Source organism: Hippocampus comes, unplaced genomic scaffold (assembly GCF_001891065.2).
Source record: "Hippocampus comes isolate QL1 unplaced genomic scaffold, H_comes_QL1_v1.1 scaffold112, whole genome shotgun sequence".
Lineage (NCBI taxonomy): Eukaryota > Metazoa > Chordata > Actinopteri > Syngnathiformes > Syngnathidae > Hippocampus > Hippocampus comes.
Window position 1 is genome coordinate 45,912 of NW_017805841.1, and position 6,852 is coordinate 52,763.

Sequence of the window (6,852 nt, forward strand, 5' to 3'; positions counted from 1 at the left end):
CAGAGTAACTTCTAGAAAGCATCCTGTGGGGTGATTTTTTGAATGAAACTTTATAATTAAAAAGCAATCTAACAATACACTCAATGTAAAAAGAGACACAGTCCCTTTCAAGAGTGCATTGGGAATTTGCTGAGTGTGTGTCTTCCGAATCAACAAGTATAAACCTGAGGCTAAGCCGCTTAATAAAATCAACACTATATTGTGTACTGCCGTCTCTCCTGACTTGGCTGACAATAATTGCGTTTTGAAAGAACGCATCCAACTCACTGAGGCAAGGGCTAGCTCAAAATTTCACCATCCTGCTACAACTTTTGCAACGCACTGCAGGTGTCAGCCGTGTGCTAATCTCATACTCAGATTAAAAAAAACAAAAATTACATTGTGGTACTCTAAAATCTGATCACCTGTATCTTCTTAGAGTTAGATGACAATATTACTCTTCTATTTATTTGTTTAATCTGTAAAAAAATAGATAGAAAGCTCCTCAGAGACGTTTGTAATCATGACAGCGAGCGACCCAAGAACACTTGAACTTTAATTCTTAGTAGTTTAGTTATCTTCATGGAGGAAAGAAAACTACAGGGAAACTACATTGATTCTGAAAGTCCTCCAAAGGAACAGGAAATGGGGACTGCATAAAATGTGACACACAGCTGAGTCAGTGTGAAAGTGACAGGAAATGAGGAGGAAAATGCATTCAAAACAACCAACCAAACAAGTCAAGTTGTTGGATGTCAGTGGAGAACCAGGCGGGCTAACCTGTGGATCGTATTTGGAATCAAATTTTCCTTGGAGCACGTTGGACGGATGGTGTTACCTGCCGGTTGGAAATGGACTGACGTGGGGTAGGATATTTTTGTTACAATTGTTTTCAGAATTGAAAAAAAAAAAAAACACTGTGGCAATAATTCTTATCCTAATGTTGAGGGCATTTATTCAAATACTTGGAACATTTCATTTAAACCCCTCGAAAATGATTGCGTCATTTTATTTTAACGATCAATGATTTCCAAGGGCTTCAGAAAACAAATGGACTGATGGACAATGTCCCAACTTCTTTGCAAGTGCTGTTTGAGAACAAAAAAAATCTCTGGCGAAGTACACATTGAGAATCACTTGGTGAAAAAAAAAACAAAAAAAAAAACCATTTTTTCCTTGAGATGAGACTGAAATGTTATTTGATGACTCATAAGGTTGAAAAAAAAGAAAGCCAAGAAAAACAAAGACCTCGCCACTGCGCTTACGTCTGGTCCCGCACGCAAAAGCCGGTGTGCGTGGCCTGATCCAAACCGACAGAACTTGTCCGGGGGTAGAGCGCGATCGTAGTTCGTCATTTCCACTAGAGAACACACCCTGTAAGCAACGGGGGCCATATGTGACGAAATGTCAATAGAATACGCTGGAAATAATCTGCATGTGAACGAATGCACATGAGCGAGCATTCGGCAGTCCAATACGGAAAGAGGAAACTCAGAATCAAGTTCAGCGAGTTGTTTTAAAGGTAATCGTGGGGCAATGCTGGATGAAGCAGATGGCGCTATGATGAGAAAAAAAAAACACTCGAGTGAGTCATTAACTTCTTTCCTGCGTATGTGTTTTGATCGTGAATGAATCCATGCAGTTTTTCCATAGCGCTTATCCTCGGTCCTGTCACAAATGACGTTGGCTGAGCGGGAACACACCCTGGATTGGGCGCCAGTCAATCGTAGGGCACATACTGTAGCGAGACAAACTGGCATTCACTGAGTGGGAACTTCCGTTTGATTTTGTAGAGTGCCACTTCACAACAGAAGTTATCTCAAGTCACTTGACCTATAAAAGCAAGTCGAGACGCAGACTCTTCACTCGTGCAACCATTCACATCCGCACCAATGGACAATTTCAATGAACATACCATGCATGTTTATGGAATGTGAGAGGGAAGCAGAGTACCCATGTGAGAAGATTCAAACTCAGAAGACCTTAACTGATATTTGAACCCGGAGCCCGTCGACTGTGAAGCATGTTGTGCTAACCAACATCACCGGATTGAATATGAGGCGACTCGGAACAATTCCAGGACTAAAGCTAGAGTTCAAACCGTCATCTTGTGGCCTTTGCTTCGCTAGCTGTAGCGGGACAACTCAGGGGTGTCAAACGCATTTTTGTCGCGGGCCACGTTATAGTTGCCGCTTCCCTTGGAGGGCCGTTATGACTGTGAAACCATATGAAGAAGTCAAGAAGAATGATTGATGCAACTATAGTTTAAGTTGTTGTAATGAGGGTTTGTGGAACAAGAAAACGCTCTTGTATATTACATACGAGAATTTGACATTTTGGTTTAGATTTTAGCAAGCATCATATAAGTCGACATGTTTGATTTGCTTTCTCGGGCCAAATCAAATGATGTGGCGGGCCAGATCTGGCCCCCGGGCCTTGTGTTTGACACCCGTACACAATGTTGTCATTCACATCTTAACATCAGCTCTTCCTTATGACCAATTTGAGTTTGGGAAAGACGAAAAAAAAACGACGCAGAACGAAGTCAGGTGGGTCGGGGGTTATTTTAGCACGGTCAGGAACTGTTGGATGCTCAGGGCAAGTTTTCTGGAATGAGCCGTGGTGGATTTTAGACAAATCTTTCCAGAGAAGGCTGGTCAAGTGAGTTCGATTCCAGCAGGGATGATTTCAAAAGGGAAAATCTGACGTTTGTAGTTATCATCCCTCTTTTGTGAAACCATTCCTGAATCTTTTCTGACACACCTCCAAAAAAATATTTTATCATGTCTCGAGACTGCGGCGCCCATCCATCAGACTTGCAGGTTGAGAAATTTAATTTGTCACGCCAGTAGTCCGTCATGCTACAGCAACTCACTTTCAGAGAATTCTTTGGAATTTCACCAAATGTCGATAAAAGGCCCTGACACAGAACAAACCACCCCAATGCAAACATTAAGCGACGCGGTCCAGTAGTTTTAGGCGGCGAGGGAGCAGCCATTCAACGCGAGCGCCGTGGCCGAACCCCAAATGAAAAGCAAATCGTCTCAAGACGGCTCTTGTGCGCGGCGCTTGTGAAAAAAACGGTTCCATCAACGGGGTTCAACTCATAATGACTTTCGGTTATTCATTCTCGCCGAGCTTGGCGATAATGGAAAGGAGCTGTAGAATGAACCCCGCGTTAGCTAAAACTCAATTTAATTCGACACGTTGAGTGCCGATAGTCTTGATTAGGACGGAACTCGCGGTTCATTTGACTCATCGTTGAGAAACGTCGAAATACAAAGTGGCTGCGGACGGACAGGATGTATGGACGTGAGTCACGCTCAGGTTATGCCGCATCAAACCGTCGTGATTCGCTGACAATAACAGATCTCGGCCATCAATTCCAATCCTTAACGCGTCCTGCCGCAAACGCGGACGTACAAAACTATCCGTCATGCCCCTTGCGCGCCAGGAGTCTTAGTCAGGAAAATAAAGAAAAAGTGGGCTGACTTTAGTGCGCGGGCCTTTGAAGTTTATTGCCCATTAATCACCGCAATAACCTCCGATGATGTGCGCATTATTCTGACAGATGACAGCACGGTTATTGTGCGGCTGTCACGGTGTGTATAAATGTGCGGGTATGTTATTGGGTTTGGGGACTTCACTTATTTAAATGAGTCATTCAGGACAAGTGTAGGAGCGAAACGTTCCTTATATGGGCGACATTTCCCATCGTCGTTCATTTGCTGTACCATCAGCGTATGCTCGAATGGACATCTCTCATTCAAATGGTTTTTATGAGCCAGCTGAGTTTTTTCAATTTTTTTTCTATCCCCCCCCACACACACCCACACACACACACACACACACATCTATTTACTCAACAGATGATGACTTTTCTCTTTTTTTTTTTTTTTAAAGCCAAACTATGTATTAGAAATGGACCTTCTCTGTCGTCTCCAGGAGTGGTCAAATTGTTTATTTGAGAATCCACCGTGGAAAAATCTCTTAAAAAATATACTTCTGCCCGGTGGTCCAGTGGTTAGCGCGTTGACCTCACAGTTCAGAGGTCGTGGGTTCGATCCTGGTTCCGGCCTTCCTGTGTGGAGTTTGCATGCTCTCCCCGGGCCTGCATGGGTTTTCTCCGGGTACTCCGGTTTCCCCCCCACATTCCAAAAATGTGCATTGCAGGCTGATTGAACACTCGAAATTGTCCATTGGTGTCAGTGTGAGAGCAGATGGTTGTCTCTGTGTGCCCTGCGATTGGCTGGCAACCGGTTCAGGGTGTCCTCCTCCTACTGCCCGAAGACAGCTGGGATAGGCTCCAGCACCACCCCGCTACCCTGGTGAGGATAAAGCGGATCGGAAAATGGAAAAGAGTTCTTATGACTTGGAAGTAGTACATGATGATTGTGACGTGACAAAATGAGGTGTGTTAGGGTGGTTTTGTTTGTGACCAACAGGTGGCACTGTAGGGCCCCTCCTGCTGTTTGTCATTGTTTCTATCTGCTTCGTGTTTGTATTTTTTTTCAAAACATTTTGTCAAGTTCACCCTGCTCCTCCTTGCTTCTTGGGGTTCTCTCCCTACCACCTCGCAACATGACAAGGTGTCTTCTAATTCATGTTCCTACGCTCACCTACGCTGATGAGCTGTGGGTCGTGACTAAAAGAACAAGATCCCAGATACGACCGGTCGAAAAGAGTTTCTTCTTGAGAGTGGGTCTTCCTTCCAAATGGGATAAGAACCGTGGTCATGTGGAAGGGACTCAGATTCGAGCCCCTGGTCCTCCGCATTGAGAGGAGTCAGATGAGCTGGCTCGGGCATCTGGTTAGGTGTTTCCTGGCACGTCCCACCAGAAGGAGTCCCAGGGGACATGTTGGAGGGGGGGTGGGGGGGACTTCAGTTGGCCTGGTTATACCTTGGCATTCCCTGAGAGAGTGGGACCAAGTGCCTGGAGAAAGGGAAACCTGATTATTACTTACTTCCAAGATATTTCCCAAAGATTACACGATCAGTGTCGGCAAGAAAGCTATCTATTATGAACACTTGGACAAAATATATCCAAGGTTGTTGAGATAAAAGGTCAAACTGATCGCTTCATCTTCTTTTCAGCATTTCTCCCAATTATTCAAGCTTTACTGCTCTGTCAGCAAGAAAACGTTCTCGCTTGGACTGCTATTTGACAAACGGTGGGCGGAAGAGAGGAGTGGTAATATGAAGTCAATGTTCTGATCAAAAGGTGTTTGATTCTTTTCAGCAGTTCCAAGAGTCATTTCAAATTCTTCAAGCTTGCAACCCGTCCGGCATCGACCTGAAGCGTTTTAGACTGTTTACATTTTCAGAGATGATATTACATTGGTTTGGAAGCAGTGGTTTTTCTATAGATTGTGTTCAGACACTTTTATCGTGACATATTAATCCCGAAGGGCATATTTTTGTTCAATTCCAAGAATTCAATCATTTCGGGTTGTGTTTAGAAAGGGAATATTTCTGTTAAATTCCAAATATTTAATAATTTAGAGTTGTGTTTAAAAAGACGCTTTCTCCAATGATTGAATCATGACATCGAGATTTGTATTGAATGAGTGACACCCAATTTAAATCCTACTTTGGGTGAGGAAAAATTTGATGATTAAAAAAAAAATAATAATAAAAAAAACGAAACATAGGAAAATAAGTGAAACGTCAGGCATCATTTAACTTGGTGTAAAAGGGTCTAATTCATTCCAGTTAATTTGTAGTTCCTCGAGGAAAAAAAAAAAAGTTATTTTTGCTGCAGTAATTTAATGATGTCCCAATCAAATGTGTGCTGTATACACTTCCTGCAAGTCTTTACCGCGCTAGCCGATTAAAACGTACGCTAACCAGCAGTTCCAAAGAGCAACATCAGTAGACTTTTGAACCACAATTCAAAGAGCGCCAGCTTCAATACTTCTTTTCCTTCCTTGACTTCTCCGCCATTTCCTCCAGTGTGGCTAGAACAGAGCGAGGCGCTCGCTTTTTCCTCTTCTGAAGCCCGCTGGGTGACTGAACTGGACAATCGCAAACAAATTACTGTCGGCGTCTCACATCCGCCCACTTGGCGATTGACCATCACGCACATAAAACGCAAAAAAATTGCGACTCCTGTTGTTCTTATCGGGAAACGGCAATCGGAGGCACCAAACGACCTATTTTGAATCGCACAAAAACTAATCGCTGACGGTCAGCCGCTCATGAAAACTAGCCGCAGAACCCCGCGCAACTCGCGACCATTCAGTCACATTCAGACACGTGTCTCGGTCTTGCTTTCAGGCGCTCAGTTACTTCATTAACATTTTCTATACTTGAGGACCCGTCTAATTAGCTTTCAAGGAGCACTGTATCGATTCAATTAAAGATTGAATAGAGTGGAGAAGGCTGAGAAGCGCGAGCTCAATCAACACTTTTTAATGAATGGACAAGATTGGTTACTTTGTGAGCGGCTTTACTTCGTGTACAGGTTCAAATCTTATTGAGAAGTGATGATTCTTACAGGTTAAGGTGTACGGAAGAAACAGAATGACCAGCTACAAAATTCACATGATATATTTTTTTTTTTTTAATGCCACCACATTGATAGAGTGTCACACAGGCTACTCTTTATGTCCAAATTGTCACCATCCATCCAAAGTTAAGCATAGCCGCGGGTCACGATCGTTTTTTTTTTTTCCCTGGCAGCTACTTTTTCTTCGCCTCTACTCAATATGGCCACACACAGTAAATTTCTCAGCGGTGTGATGTGGTTAAAGCAGGTCACAGTGAGAATTTATCAGTCGTGACATTTTCTCACGTTTGCTTCCTGCTGCCTCATAACTTAACTTCTGCAAAGGAGCCGAGTAAAAGGTATAATGTCAAGAAACGCCCCCCCC

General features: G+C 43.5%; 1 protein-coding gene across 1 annotated transcript in view; it reads left to right on the forward strand.

Annotated features, from left to right (window-relative positions):
- The first annotated feature begins 600 nt into the window (after nt 1–600).
- htr1d (5-hydroxytryptamine (serotonin) receptor 1D, G protein-coupled) overlaps nt 601–6,852 on the forward strand; it is a 22,663-nt gene continuing 16,411 nt past the window's right edge. Inside the window, exon 1 of the mRNA XM_019888420.1 lies at nt 601–845. The gene's annotated coding sequence lies outside the window, so the exon portion shown is untranslated. The remainder of the gene's footprint in view (nt 846–6,852) is intronic.